Source organism: Schistocerca cancellata, chromosome 6 (assembly GCF_023864275.1).
Source record: "Schistocerca cancellata isolate TAMUIC-IGC-003103 chromosome 6, iqSchCanc2.1, whole genome shotgun sequence".
Lineage (NCBI taxonomy): Eukaryota > Metazoa > Arthropoda > Insecta > Orthoptera > Acrididae > Schistocerca > Schistocerca cancellata.
Window position 1 is genome coordinate 569364063 of NC_064631.1, and position 21470 is coordinate 569385532.

The following is a 21470-nucleotide window of genomic DNA, read 5'->3' on the forward strand; positions in this document are numbered from 1 at the left end:
AACGCTTGAGAAGTACGCGCTACTGCTTACACATTTTGTTGTCCTCACGGAGTACTACTAGTGTACGAATTTGCAGTAAATCCGCATTCAAAACGTTGTGGCCTCCCCTTTTAAGTCTCTCAAATGTCGTGATGGTCCTGAGTCATCGGTTCTAGTTGTTCCAGAGGTAGTCAAAGTTCTAATTACCACCTCGAAACAATAGCTTTATTTCTATACGACAAACAGCCAATATTTCAAAACAGATCTTTTTATTGCTTAATGATGAATAGTTGAGGTTTTTATTCATAACCCATTCTCAAATCATCACGTGATACAACAAGCTAAAATTATCCTTTGTTGCATAAAGCACCAAACAGCCAATGCGTATTACAAAGTGCAATGTCTATATAAACTATGAAAATACGTACCATCCAGTCAGATTAAATATTACTCCACAGTGAAAAAAAATCATGACAATCGTCATCCAAAGGAGTACTATGAAAGTGACTTTGGAATCGGGTACAAACAAAATGTGACAGCCTAATCTCATTCGGCATGACTAAACTTTCTCGCAGGTTTCGCCCCTATCGAACCTTTAGGGAAGCCTTTATTGCACAATATAATCACCATCAATACAGCAAAGTAATTGCGCTTTGTCACTCGCGTTGGCTTTTTGGTACTTTATGTAACCAAATGTAATTTTAGGTTATTGTTTCTCAGGATGATTTGAGAATGGGTTACGAACAAAAACACGATACTAGTTATCGTCAAGTAATAAAAAGGGCTGTTTTTCAACTTTGGCAGTTCGTCGTATTGAAAGAGTATCACAATTTGCTGATCCTCTAACATCCCAGCATGGTAAAAATCCTTAAACAAATTCATTGTAATTAATTTTTTGCTTGGCTGTAGGTAACTCTCTGCAGTCGAAGCAGACACTGGAATCCCCGCTCTACAGTTCAATTGGTTCAAATGGCTCTGAGCATTATGGGACTTAACATCTGAGGTCATCAGTCCCCTAGAACTTAAAACTACTCAAACCTAACTAACGTAAGGACATCACACACAACCATGCCCGAGGCAGGATGCGAATATGCGACCGTAGCAGTCGCGCGGTTCCGGATTCAAGAGCCTAGAACCGCTCGGCGACAACGGCCGGCCGCTCCACAGTAGAGTAGCGCTGTATTAAAGGGATCAAAACAATGTCGTGCAAACAGTTGATTAGGAAGAGTTTTGTGTGGTAATCTGTTTTTGAGTTTGAACGGGAGCAGCGCTGAAACAGTCCATGGTGAGTTAGTAGAAGTAATGGAGCTGATGAAGTGGTCGGTGATATACGAGAGGCTTTCGGTAAGTAAAGTAGTATCTTTTTTTATGAAAGCAGGTTGGTTTTATTCAAAATTCCAATACACTTTATTATACCACACTCATTCGGCTACAAAACGCTAATTTTCGAGATAATCTGCGTTCAATGTGGCGGCATTACGCCACCGTACTGAGAGGGTCTGTATGCCTGCATGGTACCACTATACTGGTCGACGTCGGAGCCAGGGCCTTGCTGCATCAATGACCTCCCCATCACCTACACACTCCTTTCCGTGGAATGTATTCTTCAATGGGCCAAACAAACGGAGACCGGAAGGTACGACATCAGGGCTGCAAGGTAGATGAGGAAGAGCAGTTCAATGATGTTTTGTGACCTCCGCTCACATGTACAGACTTGCGTGAGGCTTTGCCTTGTAATGGAGAAGGAGAAGTTCGTTTGCATTTTTGTGGCGAAGAACATGCTGAAGTCGTATCTTCAATACACTTCTGAGTAGATCGTTGCACCGTGAGAAGGAATTCAAACAGAATAACCTCTTCAGAGTCCCAAAGATAGTCCGCTTGAATTTACAGGCTGAGGGTGCAGCTTTGAAGAGATGTAACACCAGAGCTCCATAGATCTACTGACATAATTTTTTTTGTTTTGTCTGTTCTGCCTTCTATTATTAAGATATTGTAAATATTGTTTGATTGCATTAATAGCACAAAAGTGTTCGCTCTTTCCCTTGCAAAAACTTTGATGTCTTTTAGAGTGTAGGAAATGTAATCTCTGTAATGTGTGCAATATGAGCAAATTATATATTTTGTCTTTGTCATACAATGTCTTTGGTTATGTTTAAAATTAAATAATTTTATTTAATTAATTTTGGGTAGAACTACCAATATGTGCAAATGTTCTGTTTTATTTAATATGTTTTGTTGTTGTTATGTAATTGCTGATGCTCACTTACGGTTCTTAGTTATTGTATATGTAAAAGATGTTGTGGTTCCCCTCGGGAACGGAAGCATGCAGCGCGCGCAAATTGTGGTTGGCATAGGTAGAAAAGGCGGAATTAAGAGTCAGTCGGGCACGAGCTACCAAACTATCAACTGCTCATGTAAAAGTTGTGTATTGTGCTGGTTCCGATAGAGGCTTTCCCTGACGCTTTCCAATGCCTCGGATTGATGGATAAAGAGCTGGAACTATTCTGGAATTGGTATCTATCATCGCCACCAAGAAATGACAGAGACCAGCAATTCTACCTGCAAATCCACCTACCAACATGCAATCGCCACCAATTGCGCAATCACTGTAATGGAACACTATGGTAATTTACAGTGAAGGATCAGCTCAATGGATGTTTTAGTGTGCGCAAATATAAGGTAACTTATACTCGAACTCTTATACCTACTTTGATTTTTTATCCCTAGTCACACAACCAATTAGGGTCCTTACCATGCTAAAACGATTACCGAGTGTCTTTCATTGAAAGCATATTAAAATTACTATAGCAATAGAGTGTGCTAAATTTAGTATTGTTTGTTGAAAGGATCTTACAAATATCTCAACTGTGTGTTTCAATGCAGTAAAATTTCAGAACTGCAACTGTTGAGAGTTGTATTTTCATGCTTGCTAAGTGCTTGTTTCACTGATATAATGAAAGTGTGTTTAGTTAGCTCTGCTACAGTGGTCAAGATTAAGAGCCCCCTCCATTGAAAGTAGTTTAAATGTACAAATTTACTTAAGTATAGAAAGTTTCAATTACTCTTGCTATTCAAGTCAAATTCTGTACAAAATTGGGTTCCTTTCGTGTATTAAAAGTGAATATTAATGTTCTAACAGGATCCACAGTTTGTCTATTGTGCTCATGCTATCACGCTACATAACGATTAATAGAAAGACATCTATCTATGAAAACAGTAACTTCTTTATTCAAAAGACAGTGAGGAGTAATCTATTAGTGAATTCCATTTAATTTGCATTCTAAGTAGAAAGGTGTTCAGTAGTAAAAGACTTAATCTATGCACAGTAACTAAATTTGCTGTGGACCACATCCATATTTCATGTCAGAAAGGAATTTGTTTTAAAAGTAATATTAAACCTATGTCCAATTTACGATTCTACAGTGAATATTAATAGTAATGTTATTGAGACCATTTACTTTGACTAAGTCCTCAAGGTAATAGTGTGTTTTGTTATCTGTTATATTTATGTAAATAGTTTTTTTCTGATCTGTTAGCTCCAACCTTAACGTGAACATAGTATATTCAGGTGCCAGAGTTCATTGCACTCCCGTGTGGGCAAAGTATAGGTTGTGTTTGTCCGTTAAAGTTACTCATACCGATTTTCTTGAACAAGAATGTCAATCATCCTCTTGCCTAATTAGGCTGGCGACCGTTTTCTTTATTCTTTGAACAGTGTAAATAGGTAGAACATTGTTTGTTACTGTTTAAATACTTACGTAATTTTGACTTTCACTTCCGATAAGCCACCTCCGTTTGGTACAACACGGTCAACATAACGAAATTCCTCTCAGAGGGTAACACTGCTCTGTTTCTCTATACCATAACTGCTTGAACAAAAATAATTTCATTGTACGAACTGCCTTCAGCTTTGAGATTATGGTGTACCAGCAAAGTGGACGGTAGTGTTATAATGTGATGTGGCGCCACTGAGTGGATTGCCGTTTTGTTTCAGGTTAGAACTGATGAACCCATGTTTCATCGTCTGTAACGAGGAGCGACAGAAAGCTGCCTCGATCAGCCCAGTAACGCGCAAACGGTTCCGCATAGACGACCCTTCGTTGATCTTTATGGGCTTCTGTTAAGCGGTGAGGAACCCAGCGGTCACGCACCTGTAAGTACCCCAATTGGTAGACTAGTGAGTCAGCTCTACCAACAGAGACGTCCAGTTATGAAGCGAGCTGCGTGATTGCGACCTGTCCATCATCTCGAATAAGAGCGTTCGCAAGTTCCATCATGACAGACGCCTCACCCAACGACTCACCGTGCTTTTGTTCACTTCCAGGTCTCCTTTGACATTCTAAAAGTGCCTATGGATATCTAAAATCCCCTGGTTTTCCCTCAAAAGAAACTCAGTCACAGCTCTCTCCTGGGAACGTACCTCCGTTGCAGACGTCGTTTAGGAGGATACGTGTAGCGCTGCCACCGATCGGAACTTTATGAAATTATGTGGGCTGAAACGGAAATACAGGGCTATTACAAATGATTGAAACGATTTCATAAATTCACTGTAGCTCCATTCATTGACATATGGTCACGACACACTACAGATACGTAGAAAATCTCATAAAGTTTTGTTCGACTGAAGCCGCACTTCAGGTTTCTGCCGCCAGAGCGGTCGAGAGCGCAGTGAGACAAAATGACGACAGGGGCCGAGAAAGCGTATGTCGTGCTTGAAATGCACTCACATCAGTCAGTCATAACAGTGCAACGACACTTCAAGACGAAGTTCAACAAAGAGCCACCAACTGCTAACTCCACTCGGCGATGGTATGCTTCTGGATGCCTCTGTAAGGGGAAATCAACGGGTCGGCCTGCAGTGAGCGAAGAAACGGTTGAACGCGTGCGGGCAAGTTTCACGCGTAGCCTGCGGAAGTCGACGAATAAATCAAGCAGGGAACTAAACGTACCACAGCCGACGCTTTGGAAAATCTTACGGAAAAGGCTAAAGCAGAAGCCTTACCGTTTACAATTGCTACAAGCCCTGACACCCGATGACAAAGTCAAACGGTTTGAATTTTCGGCGCGGTTGCAACAGCTCATGGAAGAGGATGCGTTCAGTGCGAAACTTGTTTTCAATGATGAAGCAACATTTTTTCTTAATGGTGAAGTGAACAGAGACAATGTGCGAATCTGGATGGTAGAGAATTCTCACGCATTCGTGCAGCAAATTCGCAATTCACCAAAAGTTAACGTGTTTTGTGCAATCTCACGGTTTAAAGTTTACGGCCCCTTTTTCTTCTGCGAAAAAAACGTTACAGGACACGTGTATCTGAACATGCTGGAAAATTGGCTCATGCCACAACTGGAGACCGACAGCGCCGACTTCATCGTTCAACAGGATGGAGCGCCATCGCACTTCCATCATGATGTTCGGCATTTCTTAAACAGGAGATTGGAAAACCGATGGATCGGTCGTGGTGGAGATCATGATCAGCAATTCATGTCATGGCCTGCACGCTCTCCCGACTTAACCCCATGCGATTTCTTTCTGTGGGGTTATGTGAAAGATTCAGTGTTTAAACCTCCTCTACCAAGAAACGTGCCAGAACTGCGAGCTCGCATCAACGATGCTTTCGAACTCATTGATGGGGGCATGCTGTGCCGAGTGTGGGAGGAACTTGATTATCGGCTTGATGTCTGCCGAATCACTAAAGGGACACATATCGAACATTTGTGAATGCCTAAAAAACTTTTTGAGTTTTTGTATGTGTGTGCAAAGCATTGTGAAAATATCTCAAATAATGAAGTTATTGTAGAGCTGTGAAATCGTTTCAATCATTTGTTATAACCCTGTATTCCAGGATGTACTTTAACAAATTCTGTATTTTTTGCAACCGAATGTAGCAGAGAGAAAGAGGGTTGCATTACTTATTGGACACCTCTCGTACTTTAATTTTTATGATACAATTTGACACATTCACTACCTCATCCAACGACATTTTTGACACAAAACAAAATTTTGATTTGCATTTACGTTTAAACTGATAGTAAAGTATAATTTGGTCATATTAGAATGTAAAAACGTGTTTTGAGAAGTTGTTTCAGGTAGTAGATCGAATGATTATTATTACTGTTATTTCTGAAATTTAGTACGTTCTCTTATAACATTTATAAGTCAATTATGAAAAGTATTAATTACGCAAAAATGTCATGCTTGTATCTTTGTACGGCGAAATGCATTGCTGGTTTCTTTGCCCTTTTGGCGCATATGACGCAGTTCTTGTTGAGAAAGACAGCTAACTGGTAATGTGCTACCCCGACAAATATTCTTAAAGAAAATTTTAAAGTAATTCAAGAGTTTGTGTGAAACGATGTGTTACTAAAAACAGAGTATTATATGATTGAAATAATGAATAGAAAAAGCTTCGCAAAATATCGTTTTAACGTTCACGTATAACCAAATTTACGATTCTGCATCTTCTCTTTTTAAACAAGAAACGTACTTCTAGGTATTGTGTGCCAATTAGAACGTCGATAAAACGAAAAAGAAGGGAGAATGACAAGTAATAAACAATTTTGCTAGTTTTATAAATTGTTATACCACAACCTTTTTGTACTTATCAAGGTATTAAGGATTATTTACGATGACCTTATCAATGTTCACCGTTGAAATTTGAGAAACAAATTTATATAATACTTTTACCCTGTTGCGGATGAATAGGTTAGAAAATTTACTATGACGAAGTATTAGATTCTATTTTCAACAATGCTACCATGTAAAAAGCAAAAATGCATATTGATTATTTTTCTAAATGTCTTTTCTCTTTCCTTTTGTGGAGAAACCAGATCAATTAACTGTGTACCACGGGGCAGTAACAATATTCAGGTTCGCCAATGTTTCGTACAGGAAGTGGTATATCCATTTTTTATATTTATCTTTTTCATCAAAGAAGTTCCCAAGTTTCCTCTTATTAGATGTAAATGTCGTATGACTAGGGCCTCCCGTCGGGTAGACCGTTCGCCTTGTGCAAGTCTTTCGATTTGACGCCACTTAGGCGACTTGCGCGTCGATGGGGATGAAGTGATGATGATTAGGACAACACAAGACCCAGTCCCTGAGCAGAGAAAATCTCCGACCCGGCTGCGCGGTATTAGCCGAGCGGTTTAAGGCGCTGCAGTCAGGAACTGTGCGGCTGGTCCCGGCGCAGGTTCGAATCCTCCCTCGGGCATGGGTGTGTGTGTTTGTCCTTAGGCTAGTTTAGGTTAAGTAGTGTGTCAGCGTAGGAACTGATGACCATAGCAGTTAAGTCCCATAAGCTTTCACACACATTTTAACATTTTAACATCTCCGACCCAGCCGGGAATCGAACCCGGGTCCTTAGGATTGACATTCTGTCGCGCTGACCACTGAGCTACCGTGGACGGACATTTACTCTTACTATGCTAAGAGACTCGGTCAATGTTAGGAGATCTGACAATGCAGGAATAGTGTTCGATTCCATACTTAGCCGACAGGAAGTAACGTTAATCTCTTCCTCAGTAGATCTGACATAAATTAACCGTTGCTTTAAAAGAAACACCAACCAATAGCGTTTTCTTCTCTTTCTTCCTCTCTTTAGTGAATCTAATGAAATATTTGCTTGTTATTACTAGTTTTGAAAGTTCACAAGGCTTACTATCACATGGTGACATTTACAGATGACTAGAGACTATTTCATGTCCATGTTTGCGTGGAGTACAAAACTTCAGATTTAGTTAGAAAATGAAAAAAGAACATCATGACTGGTTGATATTTTCTCGCAGTTATTCGCAGTTTTCCGCATATTTATAGGACGTTCTAAATATCACCCCGGAAAATAAAAACGCCGGAGAAGAATCACGAGCAAAATTCGAGACATCTGCCAGTTAGCGAGAAGTAACTACTTTCACCCTGATGACGGTGGCGCAGTGTCGTAGCATGGGCTTCTCGAGACGTGGAAAACATGGGGAGCCCTTCTTCTCCGTGAGCGCACAACGGTCTCCACAACCTAGGGAAACTGACTGCAGCCGGTTTAGAGGCAAACGCATCTTACTCGATGATATTCCATGTGAGAGCACTAAAACTAAGGACTCACGTGATCTGGGAGCCACACAAGCACCTTCATGTCCTAGAGAGTTCAAAATGGTTCAAATGGCTCTGAGCACTATGGGACTTAACTTCGAAGGTCATCAGTCCCCTAGAACTTAGAACTACTTAAACCTAACTAACCTAAGGACATCACACACATCCATGCCCGAGGCAGGATTCGAACCTGCGACCGCAGCGGTCGTGCGGTTCCAGACTGTAGCGCCTAGAACCGCTCGGCCACCCCGGCCGGCTCCTAGAGAGTCCTTCAACACATTCTTAGCCAAGTGAGACCGATGAAGGGGTCCACTGTCATGCTGAAGATACAGTCACATCCAGGTTGCTATTGGGGAACACATAATCGGAAAGTAGATTCGTGTATCGTTCGACGTTGAAAGAATGTAGCACATATACCGTGTGCCGCACTTCGCCCATGTGAAAACCTCGACTGGGAATACCTCGGCCATCTACTTGAATGGTTGCCTCATAAATCGCCTCATGCAGTTCCTGACGTATTCGTATTCTGCCATCAATGTGTACAAACATGAACTAACTTATCAGTTCGGGTGACCTTTCACCGTTCGCTTGGCGCCCAACAGTGGTATTTCTGCGTTCATACTTATCGATGTCCACTGTGCTGTGTGGTGAACAGAGATTGTGGATATGGGTGGTGGTTTCCATGTCCAAACCAACGAAATTGTGCTGAATACTACGACTAAAGTTACCTGGCACTACTGTGACCACCAACAGCCTGCTTAGTAAAGGATACTAATACACATTTATGCAACGCTGCTCAACTCGGAGCGACCTGGTTGGAGACCTATGGAAAAAGAAAACTAACACATAAATATTAACGATCAGGATTCGTCTGATACTAGAAGAAGAGATAGGGTCAGGAAATTTCTGTTTACCAGGTTCTACGTCAATGTTCTGGGCTGCATTCCGAGTATCGCCGCAATGTCTCACGAAGCAAGGGCGCCTGTCGCTGTTGATGGCGATCCATGCGTCGGTTAGAGAAATTAAGTCTGGTGAATTCACTTATTCTTTTTGAGGGGAGTAGGCTCTCTCATCATCGCACAACACTATATTACGCTAATACTCACTAAAATCATCTACACGAAACAGTTACCCATAACACATCCGCCTCTCAAGACGCCCAAACGGCCTCAATCAGAAGAGGCCTGTACCACCCGAGCCGCAAGAGTCCGGCATCTACTGGCAAGTGACTTGACGCACTGTGACCCAGCGATCCGCTGTTACAATCAGCCTTAGACTTCGACGTTGTGTGCTATAGAAACGCAGTTGCCGGGTGCCGTTGAATCCGGAATCCGGCCAGGATTGCTACTTCGAAGCGAAATTTTCACGGCACTCCTTAGACACGGTGGCAATTGCAATTCGGAAGTGTCTCTACTACCTCGGCGACGGAGTATCCATGGGTATGGTATTAACGCATTGGCAGCGATTACATCAGTTGATATCGTGCGATCTAATGCGCTCGACTATCAAGCCGATGGCTTGCACAAGAACCGAAGACAATTCAATCAGGTGAAGCACCTAGCTATTCCGTTTGTCGTGGCAATAAGAGCTCTCCCTCTCTACCTCCCTCCCTCCCTCCCTCCCTCCCTCCCTCTCTCTCTCTCTCTCTCGCTCTCTCTCTCTCTCTCTCTCTCTCTCTCTCTCTCTCTCTCTCCCTCTCTCTCTCTCTCCAACAACTATCTCTAGCTCAATTGCAATTGCTCGTGGGAGTCATGCCATTCTTAAGTCTACCAAGTTTAGCATTGAAGGGTCATAGAGCAAACAACTATTTTGCGTCCATAACTTTTCGGTTGTAACCAGCTCTGTTTCCAGGAGTTTTTATTGAGTGTATGAGTATATTGTAGTTTGGAAGCTAAGAGACGCAGGGCTGAGTGTGGTTGTTTGGAAGCCTAGCTGTATGTAACTTAACAAGTACATAAGAACCATGTTAATCAGGGCTGGTTAAAAGTTACGAACATAACGAACCCGATCATCCTCCATAACACCCAAATAATGCCAAACGAGCGGCGCTTCTACAACCGCTTATAAAATACGCACATCAGTCTGTGTGTGGGTGCCGAGAAACAAAGTTGACTGCAGAATGCAGCAATATACGCTGTGCATATAAATTTGCATATCTTCTTCATTATTCAGATTAAATCGCAGCGTGATGGAAACGTCAATTAATTTTAATGCCTTATTTGCGTGTGAGAATCTAATTAAGCCGGCTAACTACGTGCCCAACAAATATAAAACTAACGTCCCACAGCTGTGATCACGAACTACGCTATTGCGATGTTCTGCAGAGAGTTGCTAGGTGATTCTGCTCTGCAAGAATGGAATATCTTCATCAGAATAACGCAAAAGAGTGAACACTGTTGGTAAAAACACTACGTACTTTGGGCGTACATAGGAATCTTACAGGGTCTTCTAGTATTATTGTAAATAATTTCAATTTCTGATACGTACTATAGGTCTACGTATTTTCTTCATTGTTCTAAACATATTCTTCAAGTAACAATTATTCATTTCTAGCACACAGTTTTTGTGACCAACACAAATTAATCAATAACCGTGAAGTGCATTAGAATGCTCCTACTCACGATATTATGAGCAGTAACAATGTCGATGGGGTTCCTGTCTCCAGAAAAGTTCTTCGGTTTTAGTATTCAGTTCTCAAAACAGAAACCTAAAAAATATAAGGCACGAAGTTAATCTAAGATCCACAAACACTGCATTTTCCACGATGAAGTCCACCTTAAGCTTTATTTTTCTTTTAAATTTTTAGATTGTTCTGCGAAGGAACATCGGCTATACATAAGGGATAATAACCGCTATTACGAAATTTAAAATAGTTCAAATGGCTCTGAGCACTATGGGACTTAACATCTGACGTCATCAGTCCTCTAGAACTTAGAACTACTTAAACCTAACTAACCTAAGTACATCACACACATCCATGCCCGGGGCAGGATTCGAACGTGCGGCCGTAGCGGTCGCGCGGTTCCAGACTGAAGCGCCTAGAACCGCTCGGCCACTCCGGCCGGCTAAGAAATTTAGCTGGAAACCTCGAATAACACAAAGCATAAAGATTCAGAGCAATTCAAAATAAGGGCGCAAGAAAGCTGTACTGAGAGTTCGTTAAATAAGTACACTAAGGAAGTTTTGTTATTATATAATATGAAGGAAGTTGGAAGTTAGTGTTCCCCTGGAGGCGAGGTTATTAAAAACGAAGAGTCCTTTTTGTCAGAGCAGTGATGGGAGAAGGAAATGGCCAGGGTCATTTCCAATGAAAGATCCTGGCATTCACCTTCATATATTTATGGAAACCATAAACAACACATCTCTGGATGACGGGATGGACATTTAAATCCCACTTCTCCTGAATGTGAGTACAGTGTGCAAACTATTACTTCACTCTACTCTGTCGCATCCCATTGATACAAGTGCACTGCCTTAATAGCTTATTACTATTATTACTACTGAAGCGGTAAACGAGAATATTGCAAAATATTGCCAAATTGAGGCAGACTCTTTGAGACATTCACAGCTGAAGAAGAAAAGAGAGATCTAAAGCAGGAGAGTTTCCCTATCCAGCTGAAAGCACCTTACAACAAAGTTATTTTTCACGCAATTACAAGGATTATGCATCGATAATTCTTTTAGTTAAAAACGATGCTTGAGATAAAAATCCTGTAACGTTTCGAAACAATGACGGGTAGTAGATGAACTGAATCTACAAAAATCGGGCCGGCCGGAGTGGCCGAGCGGTTCTAGGCGCTTCAGTCTGGAACCGCGCGACCGCTACGGTCGCAGGTTCGAATCCTCCCTCGGGCATGGTTGCGTGTAGTGTCCTTAGGTTAGTTAGGTTTAAGTAGTTCTAAGTTCTAAGGGACTGATGACCTCAGATGTTTGATCCCATAGTGCTCAGAGCAATTTGAACCATATTTACAAAAATCGGACTGGAATACAGAGCCTTCAGATTGTTTAGTCTCCGGCCGTCAGAAAGGTACACTGACTATGTTAATTAGAACATCATCTAAAAGTATTGTGAACTGTTTACTGAAAATGTAACACTACGCGAACTTTGAAGAAATTTCTATTATGCAGATACAGTATTTCGTATTTTAAGTATGTTTACCGTGCACATTTCAGCTTCACTATCACATCCATTGCGAAAAAGAGGCAGAGTCATGATTTATACGAAACTTTCACAACGAGAACACGATATGATTTTTTTATCAGTATGCTTTGTCAGTTGTCTCGTCCGTCACTTATTACCTACTTAGCTTATTAAATACCATACAGCATATACATATTGGCGTTGAAACTGGAAATTAGATTAATTAAAGGAAATTTCTATGAACCGAAATTTCTAATGAGATACCTGTTCGAAATTACTTTTATCGAGGACTCGCGTAGTGTGCTTCTAAGCGCTTCCGCACAATTCGGCAAGTACCATGTTTCAATCAGTGTAGACAGTACACAAAAACAAATAAAGGTAATTAATCAGATGAATAAGTTTTGTAGACTGTTTACGAAACTCGTGCGGATGCATGCGGGCGCAAACGGAAAAATTGGATCTCACTGCTGCCAATAAAATCTTGCTCGTGTTTCACAACTTGTCAATAACGTCAGATGCAGACACCTGAGTAACGGTATTTCACATATTAACGCAGAAAATTTTACTGTAACTATCGTATTTATCGAAAGATGGGTTGGAGAGAGAGAAGGAGAGAGAGAGAGAGAGAGAGGGAGGGAGGGGGGGGGGGGACAAGAACACACAGGACAAGAACACACGCGCACAACTCAAAGGTATCCGATAAATGACAACAAGAAAATATTATGCAAATGGGCGAGTATCTCTTTTTACGGCAAATATTCACAAGCACTTAATTTATTTTTACCGAACTGAGGTACGGTACGCATTTATGATATTCGGTAGCACCGGGAAAAGAGGAGTAAAGTGATATAACAAATGACAATGTCTGCAGTAAAAGCTTTCTCAAGGTTGGCAACGAAATGTGAAGATAGTGAGACTTACGTCTCCTAAAGGAGCTCAGTTAGATCCTCATTACGTCGAAAAGAACGTCTAAATGTGATGAAACTACGCTGCATCTTCAAAAATTTGAGGTATCCATGTTAACTGGTATGAAAGTAAACAAAATTTAAGTGCTCTTTAGAAGTCCAACCCAAATGAAATAAACTCATACGACGAATACAAGGAAAAGAAAACGCAAGTGCTGGATGAGGTCATTTCGTACAGTTTTCGAAAAGAGACAATAATGGCGGGTAGCTGGGAACAAGAGCGTTTCGGCGAAACTTGCAAACTCGGGCAGCACCAGGCGACGGTTGGGCCGCATTTGCTCCACATGCGGCGCAGTAAATTCGTTACTTTCAGGGCATTAATTTCTAGCGCTGCGCTGAGAGTACACCAATAACAGTGCGAAATTCAGACAGATGGAGCGAAGTTTCACTTCAAGTATAGCGCCACTGCCAACAAGAAATCTCCTGCAGCACACTTGTCGCTTTGCAGATACGGCTCGACAGTTTGTGATTTTGAGGAAAGTTCTCCTCTAACGAACAAAAAAGCTCCTTGGTTTTGACAGGGAAAAGATGTTGGCTCTGTACCACTACAATGACAGTTATAGTCGTACTGGTTCCCGTAACGTGTCCACGGCGCATACACAAACGTTTCAGTGAAATAGAACACACTCTGTCGCTGACTGTCTGCTATTGTGAAACTTCCTGAGAGAGTAAAGTAGTGTGGCGGACTGAATTTCGAACCCATACTCTTGACCTTCGCGGGAAATGCCCTCACCGGCTGAGTTATCCAGACATGCCTCAAAGACTAGTGACCCTACCAACAACTGCAACCTAATCGTACCTCTCCACAACACTCCTAACTTCTCAGCTCTTACGCTGGACTAACCCTTCAAAATTGTTCAAATGGCTCTGAGCACTATAGGACTTAGCATCTGAGGTCATCAATCCCCTACAACTTAGAACTACTTAAACCTAACAAACCTAAGCATACAACACACATCCATGCGCGAAACAGGATTCGAACCTGCGACCGTAGCGGTCGCGCGGTTCCAAACTGAAGCGTCTAGAACCGTTCGGCTACAACGGCCGGCGACTCACCCTTCAGACATGGGAATGTTGGACATAGGTACAGGTAGCCTGATTGTATTCCGAAGCTTGAGAGGTGCACCTCAATAGCTCAGCCAGCAAGAACAGCACTCACTTTCAAACTATGAAGAAATTTCGAAATACTCTCTGGCTGGGGAACAATTGAACATGTGCCTTAAAGAAGTTACACGGCTTGCGGAGAACACGTATAGATGAAAGACTTGGCCATTTGACTTTCGGGTATTCGGTGATACGAGGAGTAAAATATTAGTAAACATATTTCTTCCATGGAGATAAATATGTTTTTGCGCTACATATAGTCCACATAGCTTAGTGGTTTTTCATTTATTACATTATCTCAGACATGTTTTTGCAATTGCCATTGTCGAGATTAAAACTTAGAACTACTGAAAGGAGGTGCAATACAACCAACTAATAACAAGTTTCAAGCCGGCCGGAGCGACCGTGCGGTTCTAGGCGCTACAGTCTGGAACCGAGCGGCCGCTACGGTCGAAGGTTCGAATCCTGCCTCGGGCATGGATGTGTGTGATGTCCTTAGGTTAGTTAGGTTTAATTAGTTGTAAGTTCTAGGGGACTGATGACCTCAGAAGTTAAGTCCCATAGTGCTCAGAGCCATTTGAATAAATATAATAAATATAATAAACACTCTTATGGAATCGTAGCGAATAAAATTAGAACGAATAGCATTAATCTCTTTGCGCGTCACGTTTATGATCTCGTTTCATGGCGAGTATACATAGTTTCACTTTCTCGCAAAAACAATGTGTTAAATATACCGAAAGTTATCAAGTCTTAAATTTTTTTGTGTTTCCGTGTTGCACACTAGTTCCGTGAATCATTGCTGTTAGTATAGCCCTGGACGCTTTTAAAATTCAAAGCTGATTTTCTTTTCATGGTTGAAATATGTTTTGTTGTAGGGCTGCGCATCAACTTTCCGGGAAACTGCTAAAAAATGGGATACCGGTACACAAATGGAAAAGATCGAAAATATTAGCTGGCGACAGCTAGTGGAACAATTAGTTAGCATGATTTTTCGTGGAATCGAAACACACTGAACCGCATCTGTGACAGTAAGAAGGGTGTGCCTGAATTCGGCTGAAGTCAAGCGTGAACGAAACGAAAGCTAGGCGGAACTATTTTCGTCGTGAGACAGGCAGCACAGGAACTACTAATTAGCATTGTCAGACGCTTGATCCGGCTGACTTCAATTATGTAGGATACAATAAACTAAAAACTACGTGATTTGTATATTTCAGTTACACAGTTTGTAATTTAATTTTTAATATCCCGACTTCAGTGAAAGAGTTAAATAAGAAATCAAATAAGATGGATTTTAAGAAATAATAATAATTATTATTAGTCTTTCGTTATGTTCAACTAGGCGATTGCTTGAACTTATTTATTCCTTCCGTTCTTTTCTTTTCCGTATCTTTTCATTATCCATTATCATCCACAACGGATGTGAGGTAGCGGTTGTTTATTGTGATAACTTGCGGCGCGGGATAGCCGCGCGGTCTTGGGCGCCATGTCACGGTAGGCGCGGCTCCCCCGTCGGAGGTTCGAGTCCTCCCTCGGGCATGGGTGTATGTGTTGTTAGTTTAAGTTAGATTAAGTAGTGCTTAAGCTTAGGGACTGATGACCACAGCAGTTTGCTCCCATAAGGCCTTACCACAAATTTCGAAAATGTTTGTGATAATTGGTAGTATTCAAGCGTACTACTCTCCTACACACATCTCCTACGCTTTACAATCTGATGATAATAGTGTCTCTCTAAACGAGTTGTTGAGTTGTGTGTCGGACAGAAATGCAGTTAAATGCTACCAATTATCACTATAAGCTATTCATTTGTTCGTTCTGGTTCTTCCTACTTTTTTACGTTCATTCTAAGCAAACCCATGTTTGTGAATTAGGGTTTCAAATTTCAGTCTGTCATGAATGATATCTTCGTAAGTCCCAGCTTCCTTTAGGTCTCAAAATGGTTCAAATGGCTCCCAGCACTATGCGACTTAATTTATTAGGTCATCAGTCGCCTAGAACTCAGAACTAATTAAACCTAACCAACCTAAGGACATCACACACATCCATGCCCGAGGCAGGATTCGAACCTGCGACCGTAGCCTTCAGGTCTCAATTAACTTCTGTTAGCCATCTGTTGTGGTACTTCGTCGACAAGACTAAGATTTTCTTTGCAAGTCTCTCATTGTCCATTCTATGCAGATGACTGCAAAACTGTAACAGCCGTTTCCTGATGTTACCTGTGACTTTTCTCTGTAGCTTGATAAAGCTAATGTGATTTCTCTTCTATCTAAATTCAGTAAATTCGGTTTTCCCATTTTTGTCCTCAATTTTTTCTAAGAACTTCGCTTTCTTGGTTTTCAGTTATTTTTATTTGGCATCTGCTACCACTTAATCAAGGTTTCAGATGCGTAGTCCGCAGCTCGTGGTCGTGCGGTAGCGTTCTCGCTTCCCGCGCCCGGGTTCCCGGGTTCGATTCCCGGCGGGGTCAGGGATTTTCTCTGTCTCGTGATGACTGGGTGTTGTGTGATGTCGTTAGGTTAGTTAGGTTTAAGTAGTTCTAAGTTCTAGGGGACTGATGACCATCGATATTAAGTCCCATAGTGCTCAGAGCCATTTGAACCATTTTTTTTTCAGATGCGTAAACAGTTTCGTTTTAAGTCCTATGTCATAATGTCATAATTTTCCCTTTTGTGACATAAACCTTTGTTGTATCAGTTCCATATGAATTTGTATGCTGTTTGTAGTTTTGCTGGTCTTTCTTCGTTAGCTTCCCAATTTAGCCACTCTAGTTCATTAATTTTTCAGAGACACCAGAGTTTGTCTACATGGGACATTTTGCCAAATCTAGCCATTACAGGCTGATTTTTTTGATCTTGATCTAATCTGTTCCATTAAGTGCGTCTCTTAAGGTGAAAATTAGAGCCAGTTTTTCATGGAGATTCCCTACAGATTGGATTACTTCTGCTTTGTTACTAGAGAAGACTGCACTGTCATCAACAAATGGTAGACAATGAGTGCGAAATTTATTTTGAAGAAGCTTGCCAATATTTGTACCTTTTATTTCATTTTGCCACCTCCTGCTCACTTTCTCCAGGACTAAACTGAACACCGAGCGAGGTGGTGCAGTGTCTAGCACACTGGACTCACGTTCGGGAGGACGACGGTTCAATCCCGTGTCCCCATCCTGATTTAGGTTTTCCGTGATTTCCCTAAATCGCTCCAAGCAAATGCCGGGATGGTTCCTTTGAAACGACACGCCGATTTCCTTTCCCATCCTTCCCTAATCCGATGAGAGCGATGACCTCTCTGTCTGGTCTCCTCCCCCAAAACAACGCAATCTAAACTAAACTGATCAGTAATAGCGATAACACAACCCCTGTCACCTCTGTTCCTATTATGAAGGTTGCAGGAAGGCCCTTCACTAATTTAGCTTTTGATTCTTTTTTTTAATTAGCTGCTTGTTTTTCTTGTCAATTTGTAATAATAATAATAATAATAATAAATCTATTTCTTTAAATAATATCATGATTACGCCATAACAAGATGTATTCATTTCTCAAATGAAATTTTCTGCGTGTGCTATATTTCTGAAGTATATTGTCAGTGTGAATGTTGTTATAATTTGATTTCTGTTCTGCTTCAATGCTCATTGATGTCGCCCATATTTTGTTAATAATACTCTTGGAAATTTAGTTCTACTGTAGAACTATTAGCATGAACTCGATCGTGAGCAGTAACTGTCCAGAGTGCAAACAGAAACTTTTGTAACTGTCCTGACTACCCATACCGAGTGTCCCAGGAACAATGGTGAATATTCGTGGATATGACTGGGAAGAACATTCGTAGCACAAAAGTCTAGCAAATATGGATTCTAAAATGCATACCTTAACAGCTATGAACACTTCTTCATCTCGGATACTAGGAGACAAATCTTTTTACTGCGAGCTCTTTGTTTTCCACATTTTGAAAGATGAAAATATAGACTAAAACAAGAAAAGGTGTTCAGTAAACACAGGCTCTAAAGCGTATACCGCAATAACTATAAACACTTGTTCATCTTCGACACTGTGAAACACATCTCTCCTAATGAACATGTGCTCATGGCTCTTAAACTACGCATTTTAGAGCATTTTGCTTCGAATTATCATTCTTCTCGTATCCCTGAATATTGACCATTCCTGCCAGGACACCCTGTGTAAACGAATGTTATTGTCGCATAGACAACTGCAAATTTTTACTTCGTTCTGATACTATAGACTGACTGTTATGCTAAACACAGATACGTTTTAATTTTTACCTGATTCGGCACTAGTTGTAGCATAAGAAGACTTGAAAATCGTTTAAATACTGCCTGCCACAGCTGCATTTCATAACAATCAACCCTATTTTTCTGTAGCTCAGCTGTGTGATAGAGGATGTCAAACCAAACGCATTTCAACCGTCAGTTTTCAACCTTATTTTATTGGGCAACCAGTTTCAGCGTTTTACTACACCATCTTCAGGCCCCTGACCGACGTGTAGGAATAATCTACCTCGCTTGTGATCAAAATATGGGCCAGAAATACAGGTATTAGTAGATATTGGTGACCACATCAACCAATATCTAGTAATACCTTTCAAATCATCAGATACAGCAGATGAATCCGTTGGCTACATTCCTGCCTCGTAGAGGAAGGCGTTTAAAACGTGGGTGTGGTGTGTCCCTTTACTATCGTCTTTAAAGACGTACTCTTCGCAGAAATGTGGACTATACTGATGGACAATAGGATGAGGAACCTGGTCCACATACCGTGCAATCTTCAAATTACGCTCCACAGCGAAGAGGGGCGTCCGACAACCGTTCGTGATACTGACCCAAAACAAAACGGGACCCTCTTTCCTGCTCAATCTGTGGTATTGCTTGTCTCAGCGACGCATACGTCTCTGGCCGCTAGAGCACTCTTCTACAACGATCATCTGGCGTTAGACTAACGCCGCACATGTCAGTGAAGAAAGCCAAACCTTTCGCCGCCACTGTGGCAGAGCGGTTCTAGGCGTTTCAGTCTGGAACCGCGCGGCCGCTGCGGTCGCAAGTTCGAATCCTGCCTCGGGCATGGATGTGTGTGATGTCGTTAGGTTAGTTAGGTTTAAGTAGTTCTAAGCCCAGGGGACTGAATTGATCGTGTGGAGAAAGATGCGTACTGTCCAGGACGACACAACTCTCCTAGTGGCCTCCAGAAAGGAAGCGCGCAGTTCTGTTGTTTTCTGCCTGGGTAAGTACGTGGCATAATTTATAGGTAGCGGTTATCGGATGATTTTGCTCACAGTAGCGGGACCACTACGAAGCAGGTCTTTATTGTCTTGTGTCTCAGTAAAGCGGTAGAATGTTCGAATGACGCCGCTGTTGGGTAATGCGCTGGTAAATTCCAGTGTTGGCAATCCTTCTTCCCGTAAAGTGGCAATGTGCGTTCCATGGAAGCTTGAAATTTTCTTTTGACTCCTGTAGACCGACTCAAAGGCGTACATGAGCCTCGTTGTGCACACCCCAGTTGGAGACACTGTGCGTTCTAGTGAACAGGTTTACATTAACATCCACCACATAGGTGGACGTACATAGCGACGAGGGTCGTTTTTTCTTGGCCAGTTTCTGTTGAAAACAATAGTTTCATGAAATTCCGAGAGATGGCAACGCTATACATGGCCTTCAAAATGCCTTCTGCAAGTGTGGCGCGTTCCATGCAGAGAGCTGTTATTGAGTTTTTGGTGAAAAACCAGAGCATCGCTGATAATCATAGGCGCTTGCAGAATGTTTACGGAAACATCGCAGTGGACAAAAGCACAGTGAGTCGTTGGACGAGACGTTTGTCACCACCGAAACAAAGTCGCGCAATCCTGTCCGATCTTCCGCCCAGTTGGAGTACTCACGGGTTTGTGCCCTCTTGGGTCGTCGCCATCTAACGGAGTTCCACAAAAGCAGCGAAGGACCATCTGTGCGGAATTGCTGGCGCGGTTACGAGACTCATCGTGACAATTTTTTGTCAAACATCGTCACAGGCAATGAAATATGGGTTCATAGCTTCGAACTGGAAACAAAACAGCAGTCCACGTAGTGGCGCCACACCACCCCTCCTCCGAAGAAAAACATCAAAGCCGCATCCCCAGCCGGTAAAGTCGTAGTCTTCTGGGACTCTGAAGGGGTTATTGGTTTGACGTCCTTCGCCACGGTGTAACGATCAACTTGGAAGTGTATTGTGCTCTCTCTCTCTCTCTCTCTCTCTCTCTCTCTTCTCAGCGATCACAGGCCCTGTAGACCACGCGCTGCATCAACGATCTGCTTCCATCGCTTTCTGTCTCTCGCAGCCTCTCTCCACACTGTGCAAATTCCTACTGCTGCGATGTCCTTCTCTATGTTATGTTTCCACCTGGTACTGGGTCGGCCCAATAGTCTTGTTGCCCGGAGAGTACCTTCAAATGCTTTCTTGGTGATTCTGTTGTTTTCCACTCTAGTGGATTGGTTAGTGAGTACAGACATCTTGACTCTGAGGCTACTCTTTCATTTATATCCATTGTTACTGTTGTAACGTGATCCAAGGTATTTAAACTGGAGAACTCTGAATTAAAAAAAATAAAAATTCAAATGTGTGTGAAATCTTATGGGACTTAACTGCTAAGGTCATCAGTCCCTAAGCTTACACATTACTAAACCTAAATTATCTTAAGGACAAACACACACACACACCCATGCCCGAGGGAGGACTCGAACCTCCGCCGGGATCAGCCGCACAGTCCATGACTGCAGCGCCTTAGACCGCCCAGCTAATCCCGCACGGCTTTCTCAATTTAGAATGGTGCTCAATTTCAAAGTAAGGATTTGGGTTTATGACTCGACCTATTTCCATATATTCGGTTTTCTCTTGTGCTACCCTCAGGAAATTGAAGAAACGATTTCAGCGTTTCCGTCGCCACAAAAATACAAAAGAACTTCTCCGTACAAGTGGTCTCACATGTCTTCACACCCGAGAAGACTTCAGAAAACTTCATTGGACAGTTCTTCCTCATCCACCCTACAGCCCCTAACTCACACCTTCCGCGCCTACAGATTTCGATCCGTGTGGGCCAATTATGGATGCACTCAGCAGGGAGCAGTACGTACAAAATGTGGTGTGACTAGGGCCTCCTGGCAGGACCCCACATCAATACTACTGAAATTTTGTCTTCTGCTTTGGAGAGAAGGATGCAT